General features: G+C 46.8%; 1 protein-coding gene across 12 annotated transcripts in view; it reads right to left on the reverse strand.

The window, feature by feature from the left end:
* The window catches only part of Atxn1 (ataxin 1), a 409,435-nt gene extending 385,896 nt beyond the window's left edge, over nucleotides 1–23,539 (reverse strand). For 7 of the 12 annotated variants that reach the window (XR_003834664.1, XM_021180017.2, XM_029468376.1 and 4 more), the window contains exons 1-2: nucleotides 23,346–23,539; nucleotides 14,927–15,041 (exon numbers count right to left, since the gene is read on the reverse strand). The gene's annotated coding sequence lies outside the window, so the exon portion shown is untranslated. Of the gene's footprint in view, nucleotides 1–14,926; nucleotides 15,042–21,885; nucleotides 21,946–22,082; nucleotides 22,275–23,133; nucleotides 23,292–23,345 lie in introns of those variants that run through there. The other 5 variants (XM_029468383.1, XM_029468382.1, XM_029468375.1 and 2 more) reach the window with 4 other exon arrangements.
* Nucleotides 23,540–24,320: the final 781 nt, after the last annotated feature.

Consider the following 24,320-nt stretch of genomic DNA (forward strand, 5'->3'; position numbering starts at 1 on the left):
AGGACTCCCAATGAGACCCAGAGGTGCTTCCTGCCAAGACAGATCTCCTGGACTTCTGTAGGGGACAGAAAACTGCAGAGGAGACAGCGGGGGGGGGGGGCAAACAAAAGTGATTCAAATTCCGGGCATGCTGCACCTAGCAGCACGGTAGCCTGTTACCAGATGACTTCTAAAAAGACGGGAATAATCGCATTATGAGTACGACACACGCTCCAGGGTTATTGAGATAGATAGTGACAGTGATTAACCACAAGATGCTGTCAATACTTAATCATCACAGAAGCAACTCATGATTCTGAAGGGTCGCCTGTCTTCCACAAGGTCCCTCCTGCTCAGCAAGTACCAGATAGACCCACGGTCAGCTGGACACACTTCTGCTAACCTCTCCTGTGATGGCCAAGAGAAACACAACAGGAAACTACAGACAGGAAGTTGACCTGATGCCATCTTCCCACCTACCGAAGAAGGGACTTCTCAGACTTCAGGATTCCAAATACAAGATCAGTTTGACTTCCTGGTGTTTCTAAGCCTTGCTGACATTAAAGGAGAAACAGCTCAGACATAAAAGTACAGTGACTGTAAAAAGGAGACACTTTCTCCCAGCCCCTCAATCCATCAAGTGGTAACGTTGTTGTTGTTGATGATGATGATGATGATGTGATGATCTTTTGGATCATGACTGTACTCTCCACTCAAGGAGTCATCCTGTCCCCCGAAGCAATTTACCCACCGTGCTTGACTGAATTCTTGTGACATCTTGCAATCAAGGTAGGCAACCCAGCCACCATGATGTGCACATCGTTGGTTTTTAAGGCTGAAGCTACTAAACCAGAATGTCTGAACAAAGAACCCTCAAGAGATAAGACTAGCTCCGACTCGTTCTCCAAGAGAGGCAAGAAGCATAAGACTTCTATGCCACGGAAGTCTTCGAAGACTCTGGACATTTAAAATGGGAAACTTTAAATGATAAATTATGACAACGACTATGATGATGATGATGATGACGATGATGATAACGAAATAATTTCAAGACTTTATGGCAAAGAGTTACCACTCAGTACATTAGTCAGAAGAAACTTGGAAACCAGCCAAGTCACATGATGTCCTCTGCTCAGCAGCACAGCAAATAGCTGCTCATTCCTTTTTTCCCAAAGACGGACAGCGGTCTTCTCAGGCTGACCTAGGATATGAACTATATTATTCCTAGGGTTTGGTCTGGGACAGACAAGAAACACTGTGGTCTGGGACAGCCCCATGCTTCAAGCTCACATTCAGAAACATCTTTTTTTTGTGTGTGTGTCATGTTGTTGGTGCTCCTACCTCGCCCTGGCCCAGGTTAATCTGTAAGGCAAGTGAAATAGATGCCCAGTGTACCAGGAAGGGGGAAGTAGCTTTCTTCTGTATGTCTATTCAGATTGTTAAGATCACACTGTTCATCTGGGTGATTCTGAGATGGAAAAAGAACACGACCGGCCCCCTTCTGAAGATTACAGGACAGGACAGAGGGCTGCAGAGGCTTAGGTAGACCAGAGCAGCCAAACTAAAACACCACAGTGAGGCTTAGATGCCATTACCATGTTCCTTTCAGACTCCATACAAAGTTTCAGGAAAGGAAGTATGTTTCAGCTATCCCACTGGACAAATCCATGCATGTATACAATGCATTTGAGTTATCTTCTTCTCCTACTCCAGCTGACCCCCTTTCTTCTTCTCAACGACCTCCCTCTTCTTCTTTCATGACTCTGACTTCATGACCCACCCAGTGGAGGTTACTTACTGGAGCAGGAGGAAGTTATCAGTGTCTATACCACTGCAGAATTTGACTTCAATTCCCCAGCAATCAGTAACTGCCACCACAGGGATGGGTGGAACCTCATAAATACATCTCCCCTCCCCCCCAACCCCTCTCTTCCCCCTCAATACCTCCCCGCCCATTCTTGAAGGGCCAAATATTTTTCGAAATAGTTCTTTGGTTTGGTTTTTTTGTTTCTGAGACCGGGCTGTCCTATGTACCCAGGGCTGGCCTCAAACCTCACAATCCCCCCCATCACACTGCAGAGTCCTGGGACTGTGAGCATGTACCACTGTGCCTGGCTGATGTCTAAGTTAATAACGGGATCCTCTTTGCTTCTGTCTACACAATAGTTACAGGCTTGTCTTATGAGGCTGGGAACATAGGATGGACAAAACTGAGTCGAATTCCTCAAACTTCTGTATCACTTTGGAGCCTAGGCTGGCCTAGAACTCCAGCAATCCTCCTGCCTCAGCCTGCCTCATGCTAGGATTATAGGTATGTATCATTGCCTGGCTTCTAAAAAGACTTCAGTCAGGCACCAAAGATACAGTGAGAGCAGGAAGGATTCCTTTTCAGGTCCACGCCCCATGCACACACGCGCACACAGGATTGAATATGCCAGTGTGCTTCATATGCCTGGGTTCAGCAACCCAGAAGGCTTCGGGGATAGACTGGATCTGAGGCCTGAGAAATAGGAAGAGAATTCAGAACAACATTCACCCAGATTTCCTTCTGTCCCAGTTGGAATCTCCCAGAGCAGAACAAGGGCAGCTTGAGGTTCCCTGTGGGCTTTTGCACTAGGTTCTTGGTTCCTGGTATCAGGATCCCATTTCCATCTGACATGCAGCCTGGTGTACAGCATCTCACCCCAAACACCAGAAAGGAACATTAAATACCTGCCAAAGGTATCTTTACCTATGGCAACAGTGCGTCTCCTAGAGAAAGTCATATGCAAGACAGAGGAGAGGCCTGAGCCGCCCAGTGGAAGAGGCCCAGATTCCACCTTCAGATCATCCTCCTGCCTCCCGGGTCTCATTCCTGATGAGACTTGTTACCTGTACAAAGGACTGCTTCATTGTCCGTCCCCAGCTCTGGCACGGGGCTCACAATTCCACACTGTGCTTCATCCAGACCTGAGCAACCTGACCCAGAACTGTAGACGTTCTTCCCAGCCAGATCAATGTGAGCCCCAGTGTTCTTCCGAGCTGGCAAATGGGGTCCTCAGAGCTTGTAAGGAAGACTAACCAAGAATAGGGAACTGATGTCAAGACACCTGAAACTCACTGACGTCAGCTCACTCCTGCAACAGGACAGCTGTGCCTTCAGGGATCACCGTGAAGCGAGAACGCAACAGGAATTCCTTTTCAACGCAAAGACAGTTTTAGATATTCAAAAGGTTCCTTTTCTGGGTTGAATACAGAGTTGACTCAAAACTGAGCAAGCCCAACATTCCATTGCAAGGAGCTTGCATTCCAGAACATTCCCCCCACTGAGCCCTCCTTTATCTACCCTTTCTCTTCAGCATAGTCTTCTGGAAAAATTCTTATTCCTTTTGACACCCACTGTCATGATACCCAATGCAGATGTTACAGATACCATCATCTCCACCTTGGCCCCATCACGGCTAAAGTGGATCTGAAACACAGTTCCGCTGCCTTGGTCCATGTAATGAGAAAGGCTGACATCCAATCTGTTACATAAAGATTCAAGTCACAGAGGAAGCACCTATACATACCGCAGACATACATAAGCCAAATGTTCAGTGTCCAGCATATCTCCCACACCCTCTTATATCTGAGCTGGGGAAAAGCTTTTAAAATGCTACAAAAGGGTTGGGTGTGGTGGCTCACACTTGCAATCTGAGTGTCTCTGTGAGGCTGAGGCGGGAGGATTGCTGCATGTTCAAAACCAGCCTCGTCTACAAAGTGAGTTCAAGGCCAGGCAGAGCCTCATACAAACACGAGCTACAGAAGGAGAAGAGAGCATGAGAGTTCAAGTCTCCAGCTAGCCCAGACCAAGGGCTCCCTCTGGAAAGAACAGGAATTTAAAACATTAAGAACAAGAGAAAATTAGCCAGGCAGGAGCAAAGAGGCACTGATCCTACAGAAGGGGTTACAATAGGTTTGTACACAAACCAACACTCAAAGGGAAGCACTTAATGACGGAAACAGGCCTACAGGACTGACCCAGCTGGAGTGGTAAGAGGCATCCCTAGCCAGGGAGCCAGATCAGAGATGCTGAACTTCATCCTGCACCTGAGAGACACTAGAGTAGGGGGCTGGGGAGGGCATTCGCTAGGCAAAGATGCAAGCCAATTTCTAATATGCAGAAGAGTTTTCTCGGACTGTAGCGAGCAGAATGGGATGGACTAGAGAAACAGTACGTGCCACGCACTCAGACATGTTGACACACACATGCCTGAAATCCTAGTATTGGAGAAGTTGAAATAGGAAGGTCGCTGGTAGCTTAAAGGTTAAGCAGCCAGGAATATACAGAAGGAACCTGTTTTGAAAAAAAATCCCAACCCACATAAGTGGGGAGAAGCATAGTTTGTAGGATATGCATTATTTCCATATACACATTTGTCCCTCTGTATCCACGGATTTATCCAAGATCTACCCAAGCTCCAGGGTGTGTCTCAAACAACAGAAAGAAAAATGTCCAATGTCCGTATAGAAAGTCCATCCAGTAGATATGTTACACGTAGAGCCACCCCAGCCTGGCTGAGCCATAACCCCAAATTCAGATCGTGAAACTTACTTTCCCCTTGACCTTGATACGGAGGAAACCACTGCCAACCTTTTCGCCCAGAGTGCCATCTACAAGGGACAGCTACACCCTGGAGGGAGGGAGAGAAACTTCACGTCTCCAGGTTTAATACGGATGAAAGTCAACCCAAGTAGTCTCTCCTTCAGTCCAGCAGGGAGCTGGACCTAACCATGCAGGTCAAGTCTCCAATCAACCAACATTGTGGGCAACTGTTAGACTTTGACATTCTGGCCTCGTCCCTTGAGGTTCGAGTGAGGGAGGAGGCCGGACATATTTCCACCCACCTTCCCAAGACAGGAAGCACATAGGTCAGCCACAGAGAGCAGGGAGACCCAGGGTGGAGCAGAAGAAATGTGACAGCCAGGATGGTGGCCTGGGAGGGGAGGGGGGAAGAGGCAAGGCTGAAGAGCAGGTGTGAGGAGACGTAAAGGGCGAAGCTTTGGGAACATACAGCATTGGGCCTTTAATAACAAACCATTCCTAAGAGAAACAGTAATGAAAGAGGAGAGAAAGAGGGGGAGGAAGAGGAGAAGTGGAAAGAGGAAGAGAGTAGCATCCTTGGTAGACCCAGATTGCTGGCTGGCCTGTACAGTGCCCTAGGTGACCCTTAACCCTAACTCTAACCTGAACCCTAACCCTTGTCTTCTTTCCAAGTGAGCCCACAAGAGAAACTAAAGAAATGAACAACCTATCGTATTTGAAACCTTGAACTTCCATGCAACAGCAACAACAACAAAAGTATGGTTGGCGCTAGAGGGATGGCTCAGTGGTTAGGGCTGCACATGGCTCTAAGGAGGAATCCAAGGTCAGTTCCCAGCACCCAGGTCAGGTGACAGAACCACCTGTATGTAACTGCAGCTCCAGAGGCTGCCAAGCTCTCTTCAGGGAGGTGCCTGGAACTCACGCGCACAACACTCATACCCAGACACACATGCATACGCATAATCATTTTTTTAAAAATAAATATGAAAAGGCATGGCCCCTGAAATAAAAATTGGGGTGTGTGATAGATAAGGTAGATATGACTTTTCAAAGCACAGTGTTATCTAGAACATAGGAAGGACTTGTCTTTGCAGATTAACACACATAGAGCCTCTCTGCTAATTGTGCAGAGGACAATTAGTAAGTAAACACGGAGATGTGCTATCTGGAGTGGGATCAAAGCAATGCAAATCTGAAAACCCAGGGGCCATTTAAGCACGCCAAAGGAAAAAAAAATGGATGTCTCTCACCCTGAATCAGGGTGAAGCAAGACACATTTCTCCATCATCAGCAGCAACGTAAATCAGAGAAGGCCTTTTTGGAAGCGATTCAGGACAAACCCCTTCTCACTCAGCAGTCAGCCTCCTGATCTGTACCCTGAGTGGAAACCACCTTTGCTGGCAAACATAGCTGTCCTAGCTTTGTCCTAAGAAACAACAGAACCAGGCGGAGCATCCCCAGGATATGTGATTTCACACAGAAGTGTTTGATAGACTGTAGCATATTCCAGGAGATGGCAATATTATAGTCTAGGCAGCAAATGAGACTGCTTACCATAAATGGGAAAAACCCAAACTTAAAAGAACAAGATGAAGGAGATGAGGATGATGAAGAGAGGAAGAAGAGGAAGAGGAGGAGGGGAAAGGGAATGAGGAGGGGGAGGGAGAAGGAAAGGAGAAGGGGGAGGGGAAGGAGAGGAGGAGGAAGAAAAGGAGGAAGATGATGAAGAGGAGGAAGAGGAGGAGGGGAGGAGGTGGAGAAAGAAGAGGAAGAGAAAGGAGGAGGGGAGAAGAAGAAGAAGAAGAAGAAGAAGAAGAAGAAGAAGAAGAAGAAGAAGAAGAAGAAGAAGAAGAGGAGGAGGAGGAGGAGGAGGAGGAGGAGGAGAAGGAGGAGAAGGAGGGGGAGGAGGAGAGGGAGAAGGAGGAGAAGGAGGAAGAGGAGGAGAAAGGTATATCTTAATTTGTCAGCATCTAGAAGACAGGGAATGGTCAGTGCTCAGCAGGTAAGGATGATTGCTGGCAAGCCTTATGATCTGTGTTTGATTCCTAGAACGAACAGGGAAAAGAGAGAGCCTTCTCCTGAGAGTTGTCCTCCAACTTACACACACACACACACACCACCACCACCACCACCACCACCACCACCTTAAATAAATAAACAAGGTGCACATGACTTAAGGACCAGAGTGGGGGAATCCGCAAACGAGCCAGGATGGCACCACAGCCAGCCAGAGGCTGTCTCCACCCCTCAGTGGTGGCAGTCACTCTTCCATGGTGTAGCCCCATCTGCTGATGCTGTCTCTTCCATACACAGGAAGTGAATCCAGTTGTCCCAAGTTTCAAAGCTCTGATTTGGATTCACACCTAGTCCTCGAAGACCCAAAGGGCATCCTCTTGCCCCTGACACACCCTTGCCTTTGCTCCTGCCTGCTTCCCTCGCCTCTAGAATGCCATAACTTCACCTTCATTTATGCATTTGCTTTTATAATTCTGAGATTCCTCCCTGTGAGGTGATGTGTGTGGCCAGGGCATGTATACTGGTTGGGTTGTTTTTTTTTGTTTTTTGTTTTTTGTTTTTTTTGCCAATTTGACAAAAGCTACAGTCATATTGGAACAGGGCTCTTCAACTGAGAAAATGTCACCATCAGACTGGCCTGTGAGCAAACCTGTGGCACATTTTCTTGACTGGTGATTGATGAGGAAGAGCCCAGCTCAGTGCGAGTGGGCCACTAAGAATCAGTCCTCCATTGCCTTGATTTGAGTTCTTGCCTCCAGGTTCCTGTCTTGAATTCTTACCCTGACTCCCCTTAGTGATAGAGTGTGTGACCTAAGAATTGTAAGTGAAATAAACCCTTTCCTTCCCCAGTGTTTTCTCATAGCAATAGAAGCCCTAAGTAAGACAGCACGATTATCATGATTGCAATCCCCTGAGACAGGTGTTTTCTTCCCCATTCATCAGATGAGGAAGTTGAGGGTCACAGATTTAAGAGATGTGGGCAGGGCCACACAACCCTGGACCTCCAATCAGAGACCAAAAACTCAACTTCCACTCACAGGGAGGTGGGTATTCCCATAGCTCCCAAATGTCATCTCTGCCATTTGCATTCACCTGCCGAAAGAAACTATTAATAATTGTGATCCATCTTGAGGCATCCACATGAGCTGCTTATAAATGAACTAAATAGGCGAGGGTGCAGGGAGCATGCTAATTGGAAGAGCCAAGGCAGAAGAACAAGACTTACCTAGGGACTGCCATCTATACCTTTAGGTAAAAACCAAACGACATCAAAAAGAAATGTCTACTCACGGACGAAAGCAGGGTATGGCCCTAGATACGGATGCTCAGATCTGAGCTCCAGTGCACCTCTTGTAAGAAACAAAGCCACAATTAGCTAAAAGATTCCTTTGAGTTATAACCCAATCCATCTCTGGAGAGGGCTCTTGTTTGGGGCATGGAAGCAAGAACAGTTAAACACACACACACACATACACACGCACACACGTACATACACACACACACAGAGGAAGCTATTGCAAGATGAAACTAATATAGATGTGGTGATAAATGATTGTCCGTACCCCTGCTGACTTACTCTCTAAATAATGATATAATAATCGCTAAAATATAAGCTCTAATTAAATACCAAACCTAACAAAGTCAAACAACAGCAAATGATGTTTGACAGAAGCAAAGGTCTTAGGGGATGTGAGGGGAAGAATTCTAATAAAATCACAGAACTTGACTGGGGAGGGAGATGGCTCAGGCGATAAGACGGCTTGATGCTCAAGCACGGGGCTGGGGTTCCGGTCTTAATCACCCACATTAAAAAACAAACAAACAAACAAACAAAACTGGACATTGTGGTGTACCTCGAGAGCTGATTGGGTGGTAGGGCAGCTGACACTGGAGGATCCCTGAAGGTTGTCAACCAGCCAGTTTAGCTAATTGGGGAGAGACTCTGTCTCCCAAATTAAGGTGGAAAGCAATACAAAAAGACACACACTGTTGACCTCTGACCTCCACACACACACAAAACCACAGAACTCTATAATGCCAAGCAAAAGAAAAAAAAAACAAAACATGATATCATTTCTTTTAGTTTCTCATAGATAGGTAAACTGGAGCCCAGAAAGGTTTAAGGGTAAGCCTTCCTGCTGACAAAGTAGTAAGGCAAGAAAGAGACTGGATCTCCCCAACAGAATCCCCGCCCCCCAGCCCCTCCTCCTCATTCCGCTGTGTGTTGGAAAGCAATTCCACTCCAAGTCGTATTTTAAAAACAGCATTAAACATTCTATAAATATTAAATTCCTTTTTAATAATTTTCTAATGCACAGGGGCCTATTTGAAGCAAGGGGTCTGGTTTTGATTCCTTTTGGAAAACAGAACACTGCTCAGGAGTTTAACCTAGTATTGAGTGAAATATTAACAGGCCATATAATGGTTTCAGTGTTTCTTCAGGAAAGCCAAACAGAACTCAAAAAGCATATCCCCCGGGCCTTCCGGTGGTGGTGTTTCTGGAACGCACAGTCAACTCCACGGTCTACTCCACAAACCCGTCACTGTTAAGTAACTCATCAGCAAATAAAGAGGAAATTACCGAAGGGGATTTGCCAAGCAATTAGTCCTCTGAAGCAGATGACATACAACTGTTCTGGGGAGGAGCTTCCCAGCTAGTCATATGTCAGACTCGGAGCCTAGTAATCTGTAAATAAAAATGCACGGTGCACGATTACAGCTGTGATGGAGGCTGGAGCTGCCAGCCGAGCTCACTGACAGTCGATCTCAGGGCCTTTCTGACTCCCTGTGTTTGTAAAGGGGGAGGCACTGCCACCGGAGATAAAAGCAACCCACAGTAAATTTCACCCAACATCCAGAAGACAACCAGGGTGCCTACGCATCACCTGGACACAAACTAGCAACGATTCACTGGCTGATCCAGGGAGGAGAGCACAGGCTAGACCCGGAAAGGCAAGAGCATGAAGGGCCATGAGACCTACAGCTGATGGCCTCTGGCTGGACGTTTTGTTCTTAGACCATGTCCTGAGTGACACCCCACCACCTGTCATCCTGGGAGAGATATCTTGTTCCTATCTGCCAAGTCGTGCAAAGTGAGCGATGACCCAATGAAGCTCTCCCCAGCAGTCAAAAGTTCAGCAGCTCCCCGGAACTCCATGTGGAAAAACATCTGGAGCCAACTTAAGCCAATCCCCCAAAGCAGATAAGCAGAGAGTGCCGCCGTCATCATTTTCTTCAATTAATAATTATCGAAAGCACGAAGGACTCTAGGGCCCTCGCAGGGAAGAAAAGGAAGAGAGTTACAGGCAGCTTGAATCAGAAGCTCACGGGAGTCTCTGGTCAGAGAGGCTGGCTTGGAAGTGGGGAGCTTGTGGCGTCAGAACCATCCCCGATTTTGGTTTCTGAGCACGCGCAGTGCCTGAGTTACGGCTCGCTTATCATCCGTGGCTGTCTTTGCTTTCTGTTTCTAACTGTAAGCTTCTTAATATAGATAGGGCTCAGGGCTTGCACATAATGCAGAGCCACCGGGATCTGTCCAAGCTGAGGTCACTTAACTCCCAGCAAAGATGGGTAAGTTATTCACCCTCTCCTGTGCCACAGTTTCTACATGCACAGAACTTCTTCTTTTTAATATTGTTAGTTTTGTATTTAATATTTTCATCCTTAGCCACTTGAGGGCAATACGAAGAGTTCGTGTAAACAACTCAAGTGAAAACAAAACAAAATAAAAACATTAAACAATCTTCAGGCTTTCCCTAAATTCATGTAAATAGACTGCTCCTTCGCACAAAGATAACGTTCAACGGTGCCCTGCCCTGTGTGCCATGGACTCTTAGGCTAACTTTCTCTCCAGAAGCAAGGCCTAACAATGATGTGTATTTATTTCAACAGTATCTTAAGTAGTCCAAGCTTACTGTGTAACTGAGGCTGGCCTTGAACTCCCAATTTGCCTGCTTCCAGCTCCTAAATGCCAGGACTACAGGAATATACAATCCTGCTCAGCTTGAGTCTATATTTCTTTATCATCTATAGAATATTGAGAAGTCAATTTGTTAAAGAGCTGTGTCTGGTATCGTTGGCTTTGTGTGTGTGTCTGTGTGTATATATATATATATATATATACATACATATATATATACATACATATATACACATATATACATACATATATATGTGTGTTATATATTATACATGCATTATATATGTGTATATGTATATATGTATACATATATGCATTATATATTTTTTTCTCACATTTAAAAGATCCTATAGAAAGCCTCTAGGAACTCATCAAAAGTTATGAAGCACACACATACTAATATGAGTTATCAGAAATACAGTTACTAAATGGCCACAAATGAACAATGGCTAACTTGTTAAGTGGCTGACACAACGAGATTCACGCCTGTCACATGAGAAGAGTCAATCAGTGGTGGAAAAGATCAAAGCAATGCTGGAATGGTTGCTAATAGGTACAGGGCCACCCGTTGAAAGCCTTCAGAAAGCCGCCTAGAGGAAAGTACGAGAGCAGTATTTGCTTTAAGTAAAAGGAGACACTGCAAGGGCTGAGCATCAAAAGTAGCGTTCATTTTCATACACGCGCATATTAGAGCAAACTAAAATGAGCTCCCGTTCCTAGTTTATAAAGGAAAAACTGTTTCAACAAGATTCCATGGCACTGCGTTGAACACAGAATTTCTAGGGTTCTAGAGAGAACCTAACAGAAAAGACCTCCAACCACAACTCCCCCACCCACCCACGATTCAGCCCTGCATCAACTCAATTCCTCTTGTCACCCCAGCTGGTGAAGAACTGACAAAGGCTGAGCCAGGCAAGCCTTCAAGCTCCCCTCCTCGCTGCCTCTTACCTTCTCCCTCTGCATTCAACACCAGCTCCCGCATCCTTGGAGTCAGTCATGCCCTGTGTGTGAGCACTCCTCTGTCAGGCAGAAGACCCCAAAGCCCAAGTTCAAACCCTTTGTACACCAACGACGCTTCCAAACTGCTTTTTGGACTGACCTCTCCACTGACCCCATACCCCCACCAGTCTCCCTGACTTCTGAAACTCAAGAACACCCTCCACTTTCAGCCACAGTTGCCCAGCCTACATCCTACATACAAGCTTGCATTGGCTTGTTGTCTCAGCCACTGGCAAGACTTTCCTCTGCCTCTCTCCATCTCTTCCCACAGAAGTGCAATCCAGCCTTCAGAGCCCAAATCATGTGATCCTCCTCCTCACAGTCTTTCCTAAACTCCCACCACCTTTCAGAATTCCTTCCGGGTCAGAGTGTACCCCTTAGTAAGTACAACCCAACCCCCTCAGCTTTGTTAACTATTCTGGTGCATTCCTTCTTTCTCTCCCCTGGTCACGAAGAATGGGTAATCTCCGGTAGCTCTTGCTCTCTGTCATGTCCAGAGCACCATGAAGGAATTGAAAAGAAAATACACAGCAAATATATGAATGAATCATTTCTTTATATAGATAGTAGCTGTGAATAAGTTAGGTCATAGCTGGCTCAGCTGTATCATACTCATAAAATAACAAGAGCCAGAAATAATAATCCAGACTTTCATTTAAAAGAATAACTTGAATATACCAGGATGCAACAGGATACTCTCTCCCTGCCCACATACAGCCATCAACTGTGTGGACCATAATGAGGCCATTATGTATGCAAGATGCTTAGATAATGCATATACGTTCCTTTTCAACGCAATCAGAGAAAAGATCAACGGCCTAATACTGTTCAAGGTGACACTGCACCATTTTGTCAGTAAGACCCTGAGTCTCTACATGACGCTTACCTTGTTTGTGAGGCTAGAAACCCCTGCACCTCAAGAAGCAGCCCCAAGACAAGACTCCTTGGCTGCCTGTCTTGTTCACGAGAGAATTCTTGAAATACCTTGCTATAGATAATGACTCTCTTCAAATACCACAGGTTTTACAAAGAAAAGAACGCCTCACCCCATATGCACCTGAGCCATACACCTAAGACTTCAACGTGAGAGTCTCCTGCCTGGCAAAATGGGTCCCCCTGAAGGGGGAGAGCAACAGTAAGACACCCCACCCTGCCTGCTCACAGACACCTGCAGATCTTACAAGGCGTCACCTTGCAGTAACTAGACATCACTCTGTTTCCATTTACAACAGTCGTTCTCCGTCTTCCTGATGCTCTGGCCCTTTAATACAGTTCCTCATGGTGTGGTGACCTCCACCCTTAAATTCATTTTTGTTCCTACTTCATAACTGCAGTTTGCCACCATCATGAATTGTAATGCAAATATCTGTGTTTTCCGATGGCCTTAGGCTACCAGTGTGAAAAGGACCATGCGACCCCTAAAGGGGGTCATGGCCCACAGGTTGAAAACCACTGATTTAAAGGGAGCCTCTCAAATACACAATCAATAGACTATAAAGAGCTCATTTGCATAATTCAAAAGAATATGATGCTTTTGGAGTGCTAACTCGCTCCGTCTCTGCTCTGCCCCACAGGGATTTCTTGGAGTCTTCCTTTCTTTCTGTCCCGGGAATAGAACCAAGGGCTTCACACATGCTAGGCAAGTACCTTCTCATTGAGCTATATTGCCGGACTTCTAGCTATATTTTCTAAGGCTTAAAAACAACTGCTAGTCAGGCTTCTCTTTAAAATATATTCAAACTGAAAATAACTCTATTGCTACTCATCAAAAGCCTATCTCACTACAAGGCAAACCCCCCCCCCAAAAAAATGCATCCTACCACAGGAGAGTTAACGTAAGTTCGGATTTAAACTACAGAAAAAATAAATAGAACCCATATTGGCTTTGGAGAGCCACAAATACCTACAGGGTTGGTCCAAAGGTCAAGTTTTTTTTACTTGTTCCTAGTCATGTATGATCCAGGAACAGCCATGGGACAACAAGACCATTATAATCACCCTGTCTAGAGATAAGCTGTGTGTTAACAATGAGAGCTTATGTGAACAAGCCATAAGCCACATGCCAGGCACGTTCAATTCCATCCTCACAGTAGCCCTCTGTGGTCCCCATCTTGTATGGAGAAACTGAGGCATGACCGGGATACAAGTATGTGTGTGATTGGAGTAGCAACCTCAGGTTTGAAGTCCAGACATGCTGGCAAGTGACAGAGCTTCGGGGTGTTATCTCAGAGGCCATTGAGTTCATGCTTGGGTTAAAATAAACTGGTTCTGGGGTGTCGGCACCAAAATCTGGTGAATTTGCTTGGGAATTTTGGGTTGACTCAGGCTATATCCCAAGCTAGTACTCTAGCACTCACTAAGCAAGTCAAGATAGCCCCAAACCCTAAGGTCTTTCTTCCTCAGCGCGCCCCATCATGTTGTGACTAGACATGAGCCACCACGCCCCACTCCACTGGATCATTTTTTTAAATGAGCACTTTAGGTAACGCCAGTATCTACCTTTTGCCGAGTGGATTTTGAAATCCTCGACTTGGGGTATGTGGTTTGGTAAGAGGACTTTCTGCTTCTCACCAAGAAAGGAACATTCCAGAAACACTTCCTTCATTCCAGGAGATCAGCAGGGAACATTCAGATTCAGGAGGTCTAGGGTGGAGCCCCAGATTCTGTCTGAAAGTCTCTAAGTGAGTCTGTTACCCAGCCAGCCTTTGGAACTTCTGGTGTTGCCTGGCTTCATCATTTCAAGTGAAACTGCTCAAAAGGCAGAGGAAATCGATCCCGTTTTCTATTTCACAACCCTCCTTGGTTGTGTAGCCCAGTGTCCCCAGGATCTTCCAGCCCCACGTTCTAGATGAATTCCATTCTCTCTGGATTTCACAGAAAGGCAGGGGCCTCCTGTTTGCTCTTTAACAGAGAACCATGAGTCAACAGTCCTTGCTTACCCACTGTTTCAAGGCTCTCTCAGCCAGAAAAATTTACTGTATGTGAGGAAATCAGGAAGTTGTAAAATCCAAACAGACACAAACAAACCCAAGACTCAACAACTCTTGGTTGCCGCTGACCCAACAAACTGTTCTCTGTTTCCCTGAAAACGTAGCTTGCTATAGTGAGAACCTTAAAAACGTGAGAACTGACACTCAAGGCAGCTGGCAGCTTAGTGTTCTTTACCTAAAATAATCAGGGAGAAGCCCCAGTCAGCAATCATTGATCCTCACAAATTCGATGCAGATTTCTTCTCAAACCATAGACCACAACTACAGATAGTTTCATCCAAGTTTAATAACACAGAGGCACACACACACACACACACACACGGGCAATTTTCCATACACTATAGTTTCAAAGGAAATTATATTTCACAGTTAACAGAGTACACGGCTGGAGAGCAACCATCCCAAGTCAGACTTTATCTTCAGATGGAAAACAGAAAAACGTTGTAAAACTCTCACCTGACAGGTGACACCCTTCCCTGTGGAGGGAGTGGAGGAAGAGACTGTTGGATGACAGACAGATCTGCAGCTTGAAGGGACCGCCCTTGTACTTGTTGCACGGTGCAGGATGCTTCTGTGGAGGTCCAGGAAGTGCAGAAGAAATACAAGATGGAAGACCAAAAATGAGAGAGAGAGAGAGAGAGAGAGAGAGAGAGAGAGAGAGAGAGAGAGAGAGAGAGAGAGAGAAAATTACTACTTTAAACAAAGATCTATCTTAAGATGTAGGTACTGAAATACAAATCTTAAGAACATCACACTTTGAATTTTGTTATAGATGAGTTACACAGACAGCAATCAGTTCAGCCGAACAGGTCTGGCTTTATTCCACAGGGTTCAGGGGAGCCAACATATGAAATCTAGGCCATCCCTTCAGTCAAATGAAAACCCTGGTCTCCATGTTTGAGACGACTATTGTCATTTTCCTCAGGCATCCAATAAGTAACCACAAGCCAGTCCTCACAAGCAGTATCAAGTGGAAATGGGAACAGCAATTGGACCAAAAGCCTAATTTTAATCTATATATACTGTTTATCCACGTGCAACTTGAAAGACAACCATGACAGAACATAGCTATTAGCATGCTAGTGCAAAAGTGAGTGGAAAATCAAATGAAGGAGGAAAAAAAAAGATCCAATTCTGAGAAAAGGTCTCATGTAGCCCAGGCTGACCTCAAATCTGCTATGTAGCAGAGGATGACCCTGAACTTCGGATCTACCTGCCTCCAACTCCCGAGTGCTGGGAATACAGGCATATCTCACCATGCCCAGTTTATGGGGCATGGTAGACAAGCACTCTTACCAAGTGAGGTCTGTGCCCAGCCATAAATTTTAAATAAGTTCATTGTTGAACAGGCATTGTCTTCACTTTCAGTTTGCCCCAATAGTCAATCTAAATCACTTGCTATATGATGAATGTATGAATGGATACATGAAAGAAGAAATGAATGACCTCTTGGTCCTTGTGAGGTACTTTTGTGAATTAACAATGTGCGCACAGAAACAGAAGAGGAAGAGGGCCTGATCTGCTAGCATTCTTTTTTATCCTTAGTCATTAAAATGATTTACTTAAGTGCTGGTGGTACCCAATTAGCAACTAGATTACACCAAAAGAGTCAGCCATGCTGTTGGGATGGGAAGAAAATTCATCAGTCAAATAAGTGAATGCTAAACTGGTTTCTAGTTAGATCCACTGGAGCTGAGCTGCATGTGTGTTTAGGCTGTTTTAAATTTAGTTTGGGTTTCCTAAGCTCTCGCCAGGTAACAGTAGGAAGGAGAAGGGCCAGAATTATATTGGGTGTCAGAAAGGAACTATTCTGGAATACGAACATGATCTCCAACGTGAATAATCTGTAAACAGGTAAGGAAGCCAAATATCCTTGGGTACGTGGCAACTCATCTCAGTAGTCATAATTATTTTCAACCATACACACTCGCTATTTTTAAGAGCACAGCCTAGCTGGAAAGGAAAATAACTTCCATTCCTTTCCAGCACTTTGCAAAGTAATGAATAGTAGCCAAAGTATTCTTCCTTCTAACGAACCCATTCACCCTCAATTTACTTAGGCATCTGAGTACGTGCTTGGGTCTGCTCTGCAAAAGAAGTAGGTTTTCTTTTGTTTGCTTGTTTGTTTGGTGTTTTTTTTTTTTTTATCGGTCTTTGGCTTTCCCAAGTGTAATCCATGTGCAGAGAGAAAAGCTAAGTGGAACACCCCCATACCCTGACAAAAAGAAAATAAGTCACCATCTTCCCACCAAGAGGACGGTTGGTTTACAAACGGTGGCTGAGTTCAACAGGAGTTCACAAAATTCTATTTCATCTTAACGCAGCACTTATTTTAAGGGCAAGGGAAGTTTTGATTTTTATCTGGTAACGTTTCAAAGGAAGCTTCTAAATACTTAATAGTCACTTTCCCAGAAGCTCCGAGGGCTGGGAACTTGGGTTCTCTTGTACACGGATTTGTGTGTACACAAGGTCCTATTTACACATCACCTGGCAGATAAGGCTTGATAGAGTCCAAATTACAATCTCCTCCCTTTCTGCTGAAGCACACAGAACAGTCAAATGTGATGCAAATGCTGTAAAATATTAATTTACTCTAGCACTGGCATGCCTCCTTCTTTCAAAAAAGCATTTGTCCTCTTATCCTAGACAGGGTAGGAGTTATTTGCTTGCCGTATCCCATCAGAAATAAAGAGAGAGAGAGAGTAACATGAGAATTAAAGGCAAGGCCACATGAGCTCACTGTAAAAACACACAAACAACGAGCGAGACAATAAACTATAAAACACTGCATACACTAAAATTGGAATCTTTAATATCTCAAAGGCACAAAGCCGAGAAACACAATACTATTAATAGTGAAAGATTACCAAGCAAGGCGGCCCCAAATAACTGAAACCGAGATGATGTATAAAAACCAGGAGGGAACACAGGCATCAGGACCAGGGCCGAGGGCACGAAGACAGAAAGTCTGCCATACACAGTGGCAAGAAAATGCCTTCTCTTTCCGTAAGAAGCAGACATGCTTACAGGTTGGCAGCTGGAATTGCCACTAGAAACACCTGATAAGTCACTCTAAACCTGTCGCACTTAAAGGGCGTTTTGGTGGAAGCAGGTTGAGTCCTTCTCAGATCAGATGAAGCCCTGCAATCATGGGAACACCTACCCCGAGGTCTTCTTAACACCTCCAGTTTTCTGAAAAGGGATTTTCGAGTAGAATACCATTTTTGTTTACACGAGGGTGATCATCGTTGCGTTTTCATTAGCCCACAAATGGCATACATTAAGAGTTATAGAAAAATCAATGGAACACGGCTGCTAACGTCCAACGGGCCACACAAAGGAGGACGTGAGTTGCTCTGTTTGTCTATCATGGCTCTAAACATGCTTTAGTTCGTGTGGGAGTAGTAATAACAGGAAGTACAAATATTTATACTAAATTATCCTAAAGGGTTAAGTTTTATAAGGACTATAAAATATGCCATTAGGCTGATTAGAGTAAAAAAAATACATAAAAATAAAATTAGGAAAGAAAAAATAAAAATGCTGTTTCTACCAATAAAGATAAATTATCCCACAACATTCCTTTTCGTCTGTAATTTTAAGAATTTATTTTAAAAAACTCAATCAAATTACAATTCTTACAGCCAATATTTTTCCAATTATATAAAGCTAGCACCCTATGTGCACATCATCATGTTACCACTCACAGAATTGGGATGAGTGAATTTATTGTACTAAATGAAATTAAATGCAACTGAGATAGGATTACTGATGACTCTGACATTCACATCTTAAGCAACAAGCAAAAGAATAAACTGCATGGATGGTACTGCTTAGGTAGAAATGGTGGCCTCCATTGCCATTTCTACAATTTTCTGTCTATAACAAACATTTAGCAAAATAAGAAAAGTGCCTGCTAATCTTCTCAGGTGGGAAATATGACGACCAGGATCAAAATCTGTTCTTCAAAGCAATCAGGTTGCACAAACCTCTCTCTGTCTCTGTCTCTGTCTCTGTCTCTGTCTCTGTCTCTGTCTCTGTCTCTGTCTCTGTCTCTCCCTCTCCCCCCCCCTCTCTCCCTCTCTCTCTCTGAAGCCAGTTATTCAGACTTGCGTGACACTCCGAAAAAAATACTAAGCCTGTAAAGTCAGTCAACCCCAAGCCCTTAAAAAAATGACAGGCTGTCTCCTGAGAAGGCTCTTTTCATATGCAAGTATTTAAGCTTTTTGGAGTCTTCAGATAACTCCAGTTCAGAGAAATTAACATTCACTCCCACACTCCGCTGCTTATGTGAGTTCTGCTCAGGGTTTTGGTGAAGTACATTTATTGACTGACTCCTAATAGGAAGCAGGGCGAACTGCTACAGTCTATTTGGCAGGAGAAGCCGTCTTACAAGGTATGTGCAGGAGCAAAATCCACTTGACATTTCAACACGGGAGAAAAAACAAAGTCACATTATACAAAAGGAATGTGAATCCTTGAACTCTAAGGACAGTCAGACCTGGGAGTCATAGGAGTGTTGACTAACGTTTTAGTTGTTTCTTCACACTGACCGTTCCTGGTTCCTGGGATTCTGAGCACTGGGAATTTTTGGCCATCTTTTGCTATTTGATCTGTAACCTGATGGCTCAAGAGTCTTTCTCTAATCTTTCTCTCAAAGGCAACTAACTGGAAGGCCTGAAATCTCTTTATGCTATTTCTAACAAAATACCGCTGCTTGCCAAGCCCTCTTAAAACGAAATGGGGGCTGGGGGAAGAGACACGATGCCTTTTCCAGTTCTCCATCAAGTACAGACACTTCTCATATTTATTTTGGCAAGAGCTCATTTGTACACTGAAAGGCACAGGCCCACATCTAACTGCAAGTCAAGCCGTTTCTCTGTCTGTCGCAGAATAGAATCGAGGCCCTCCAAGGTATGGGTAAAACTTAAAATTTCTGTCCTCTTATTTTAGATCCTGGTTTCACATGAACTCACCTCTCAGAAATAATAGCTCGTTTTAACCACAGTGATACTTTACTGGACCAGGCCACAATAATGTGCCCACCACATAAACTCAGTAACCAGGGGAAACTCAGAACCCCCCTGGGAAGAAAATTGCGCAACTTTCTCAGTCTTGGCACTGGAGAGGTGAGAGATTTGTGTGTGTGGGGGGGGGGGTGAGTGTCTCTCTATATGTCTTTCTCTCTTCTATTTTAACCGATTTAGCTACATGGCTTTAAAACTGTAAACTGACTGGCAGAGTCACAACTAAATCATGTCACATTCAAAGTTCCTAAAACATTCCCCTTCATTTGGACTGTCTGAGCAATGTTGGGCTACTTTTCTGTTATCTTTTTGGTTATAATATAATCTTTCGGTCCTTAGTAGGCTTAAGGTGGTGCCCAGACGTAAACACTGGACTGCAGCTCTCTAGACGTTCATTAAATTATATCAGTAGTATCATACAAACTGTTTACTGTGCAAAGCTCCATGCAATAGAATGGCTTGTATCATCTCTAACTTAGCTGCAAAAAAATATTTTCAATTACTTCTGAAGATATCAAAGATCAGGAGCAACAGATCCAAATTAAGGAAGATAGTATTCACAATGCCTGCCTACTGTCAGTATCCGGTTTTTTTGTTTGTTTGTTTGTTTGTTTGTTTGTTTTATAAAATGTAGACTGTAAAGTTTAAAACTGTAACAGTGGAGATAGACTTGCCAAATAAGTCATCTCCTTTTCGTAACATAAACTATCTAGAAAGCCAGCCAACACTGTCAGCAATTTCTATTATAAAACATGGGTGTGCTGTCCTCTCACACTTGAAAGGGTTAAGTGCCTGCCAGGCCAAAGGCTCTAGACTGCAAAAGAAAAAGTTGCTTTAGTCAGCTCTGAAAGGTTTCTAGCAAGTATCAAATACTTGTTGATCTGCTCACAATGAACACCAGCAGGATTGTGAGGCTCCTTTCTCTGTCTGGGGAGATGCATTTACATACTGTCCCCAGTAGGAACAGCGTGTTGGTTTCCCTTTAGAAAAGCTAAGTAGCTAGAAGCCTCATTCAGTGTCTCCTGTTCAGATGACTAAAAGAAGACGCAATTGAAACAGTGAAGTCTCTCCCCTCCTGGTTCGGGGCAGCTCAAATACTGTGCATAAAACACTTGGAGTAGTTCAGGCAAACCCACCTGAATGGGCCAAGGAACACTGTCTGTTGCCATGGCAACCTGATCTAATTACATGAGTGATCAGGGCTGGAGTAAGTGTACAGAAAACTAACACCACCGACAGTATCTATGATGAGAGAGGCAGACAGGCAGGAGGCTTTTCAGCCTCAGCTTTATGTGGAAGGTGGCGTTCAAGCCCATTTATTTGCAAAGCTGCTAAAATATTGACTGATGCGTGGCCAGTTAGAGGACAATCAGAGGAGATTAAATGCCACAGCTAAGCTGTTATGGTGCAATCCCTTTCCAAGAGTTCTTGCGCATGTTTTTTCTTCTCTCTGGTGGCTACCTCTAGCTTCCCCTGGCATAAGCTTCATTCAAAAATAAAATAAAAATAAAACCCCTCGGCTATCAAACTGTCTTAGCTACCCACCCACCATCAGTAAACCAGAGGGTAGGCTTAACCCGGGCTTCTAGGAATGGCAGGGCTCTTCAAAAAGCCCAACAGACATGGTTTAGCAAACACTATTGCAAAAAAAAGTAACCAGCTGCGCCTAAAAATACCCACCATGTAACTACCTTGTTGCCTACGATCTATAGCAATGCTGTTTAAATATTAAGAAGAGCTCGCATTATAAAACAGAAATGTCACTGAGATGACACTACTAGGCTGCTACAGGGAAACCTAGGGCATACACACATTCCCCTGCATACCAGGCAGAATGTGAGGTGAGAACTCTAAAGCATTACTTTTTATTCCGTAGGTGGTGTGGGGTCTTCTAATTTTACTAATTGTATCCTGTGGCTCGCTCTCTCTGACAAACTAAGAAACCTCTTCGGGGACAGAACCAGTTTGGAGGAGTTCCTACTGCACAACATACGGTAAACAAAATAAAAATAGCTTGCCTTTCTTGTTAGCCACATAGCGCATTATATAACCGGCTTCCGACTGGCTTCTTTTTTTTTTTCCGCCCTTACTACTCTTCAGCAATTTCCCAACCTTCCCCAAGTATTTATATTACCCTCTTATCTGTAGGATTATACAGCAAGAAAGCAAAACAAAACAGGACAGCCACGGGATCGAACTAAACCCCATCCTCTTAGACCCCTGATCCTCCCCCCACCCCACCCCCCGCGCCCCTGGCAGAGTCTAGATCAGCACCCTACTTCCACCCCCCCACCACTAAGGTCCTTGCTCAATCTCCCTAGAAAACCTGAATTGTTTCACCGCTTGCAGTCAGCTCTCTACGTGGTCTGAAATAAAATGAAAGCGCACAAGCCACAGAGTTGAAGGAGGCGGCTCAAGGGAGGTCGAAGCGCTGCAGGGTCAGCCAAGGGACCACCGTGGACCCCCACCCCCACCCCCAGCTCCCCATCGCGATGGTCCTGGCCCCCGCCCGGCGCGCGAACACACGCACACACGCACCTACACACTCACACGCACTTACTCCCTCCTCTCCGACCCCGCCTCACCTCTCGCTCCGCCTGTCCGGCCCCTTCCCTGCCCCCTGCGGGACCGGCCTGCGCGCTCGGCTGCAACCACGTAGGAGGCGGCGGCAGTGGCGGCGGCAGCCCCGGCAGTGGCAGTGGCGGCGTCTCGGGCCCCGAGTGAACGAGCCGCGGGGCTCCGGGGCACATCCCAATCCCCGCAGCGCCTCCTCCGCCGCCACCTCCTCCTTCCCCTCCTCCCGTCTTCATTCACCCTCCCTGCCGCCTCGCAGCAGAGCAGTCCCGGCGCAGGGCAGCGCCCGCAGCTCCTCCGCTACTGCTGCGGGCGCCGGCAGAGTCGCCGGGCCGGGCCGGGGCGCTCGCGGGCTCCCGACTCCAGCTCTGGCGGTGGCGGCGGCGGCGGCGTCTGCTGCTGCTGCTCTGGATCAGGAAGCGGCCGCACCAACAGGGCGGCGGTGGCAGCTGCAGCTAGGGCCGGTCTTCTCCCGCTGCGCTGCGATGGTCCGCGCGCCCTTGCCCCCTGAGCCGCCACCTCTCCGTGCCCCTAGCCTCACGCAAAGTCCCCTCTTGGCCCCCTCCTAGCCCCGAGAGGCTGGCCTGGGCGGGGAGACCCCAAGATCGGGGTTGCCTCTGTCAAGCTAGGCGACCCCGGGCGGGGAAGCCCAGCCCTCCCTCGAGCCCCCGCAGCGCTCACCGCCCCCAACCGGGAGGGGGGACTGGAGAGGAGCGAAGAGGGCAGCGCGACCCTCCGCGGCTGCCGCCTCCCCCTGCGCCACACGGAAGGAGGAGGACCGGGCTCTATCCGCTCGCCGCCGCCGGACCGGCAGCAGCCGAAGCGGGGCGCCGCCGTTCTCCCCACCCGCGCCCCCCGCCCGGGCGCGCCCCCTCTCCTGGCAGCCGCCCACCCAGCCCCTAGCTGCTCCCCTTGCTAGCCGCTCCTGCTCCCATAGGGGGTCCCGAGCCGGGAGGCTGGAGCCGGGCACTGGTGTATGTACACACAGTCACACATACACTCGCGCGCGCGCCTGCACACACACACACACACACACACACACACACACACACACACACACACCAGGACGCGTCGGTTTCCTTCGCTCCTCTTCCAGCTGTTTTCCGTGCAGCCCATTGAGACTGGGGGAGGGGGGGGGTGTATGCTAGATGTTCTTTGGCCCCTCTCCGGAGAGAGCGGATTGGGGTGCGGGAGGAGGTGATTTTAATCTAAATCGGGGTGGAAGGGGGAGGGGGAGAGAAAGAATCAGAGGAGGAAAAAAAATAGCCACTTACTGTAAAGTGTAAATGGATCTGGGGTTGCGTGGGGAAGGGGTAACAGAGGGAGAGACACAGTGTCCTGCGGCTGCTGTAGCTCTAGCTGCGGCTCCACAGGGCTTGTTTTGGATCCCCCTGCAGTGAAACAGGTCCTGTACGGCTCCTCCACTGTAGTAGAAATGATGTCTGCGGTATACTCTGCTCTCTCCTCCTCCTCCTCCTCCTCCCCCCTCCCCTCCCTCCTCCCTCCGCCCGCCCTCCCTCCCTCGCGCTCTCTCTCGCGCTCGCTCGCTCGCTCCAGTATGTAAATGTGTAATAGAAGCCAAATATGGAGCAGTTGGCTGCCGCCGCCGCAGCTCAAGGATCCGACTTCATGGGGGGGGGGGGGGGAAGGCACCCTCTGGCAGGCGGCCGGGCGAGCCGCACAGAGCACGGCGAGCGCACGGCGCGGCTGCCGGCCCGCGCCCTTAACCCTTCTATGCACCCGGGCTGGAGCGGCGCTCGCTCCAGGGGAGACCGGGTTGTCTCTCCGCAACTGTGGCTCCGGATCCCGGACACCGACCGGAGGGGACTGTGCCTTCCAGGTTTGAGAAAGGGGCGGGGAAGTTGGGGCGATGAGGTCATTGGAGTGGTGACCGATCGGTGCTCGCGCGCCTCCCCGGCTCCCTGCAACCTAGTTGGAGGGGGACAGGGTGAGTGCAGGGTGCAACTCAGGCAACCTGGGAGACTCGCAGCGACGGGTGTCAGGCTTTGGCTCCTACTTGGTAAAATACCCAAGGGGGCGGGGAAGTCGGCTGATTTCTAATTACGAAGTGCCCTTGGTGCCCCCGGGTGAGCATCTAAGAGGACTCATTGTATCCTCGCTGTTAACCCTCCAACCCTCTAGCCCTGCGTCACCCGAGGCAAGGCCCGCGCCTGCTGCCTTGGCTTGCAACTCGGGAAAGTTCTCAGGCTTCCCCGGATTGCACCGGCACCCTCACCTTTCCTGCCTGG

The sequence above is a fragment of the Mus caroli genome, chromosome 13 (assembly GCF_900094665.2).
Source record: "Mus caroli chromosome 13, CAROLI_EIJ_v1.1, whole genome shotgun sequence".
NCBI lineage: Eukaryota > Metazoa > Chordata > Mammalia > Rodentia > Muridae > Mus > Mus caroli.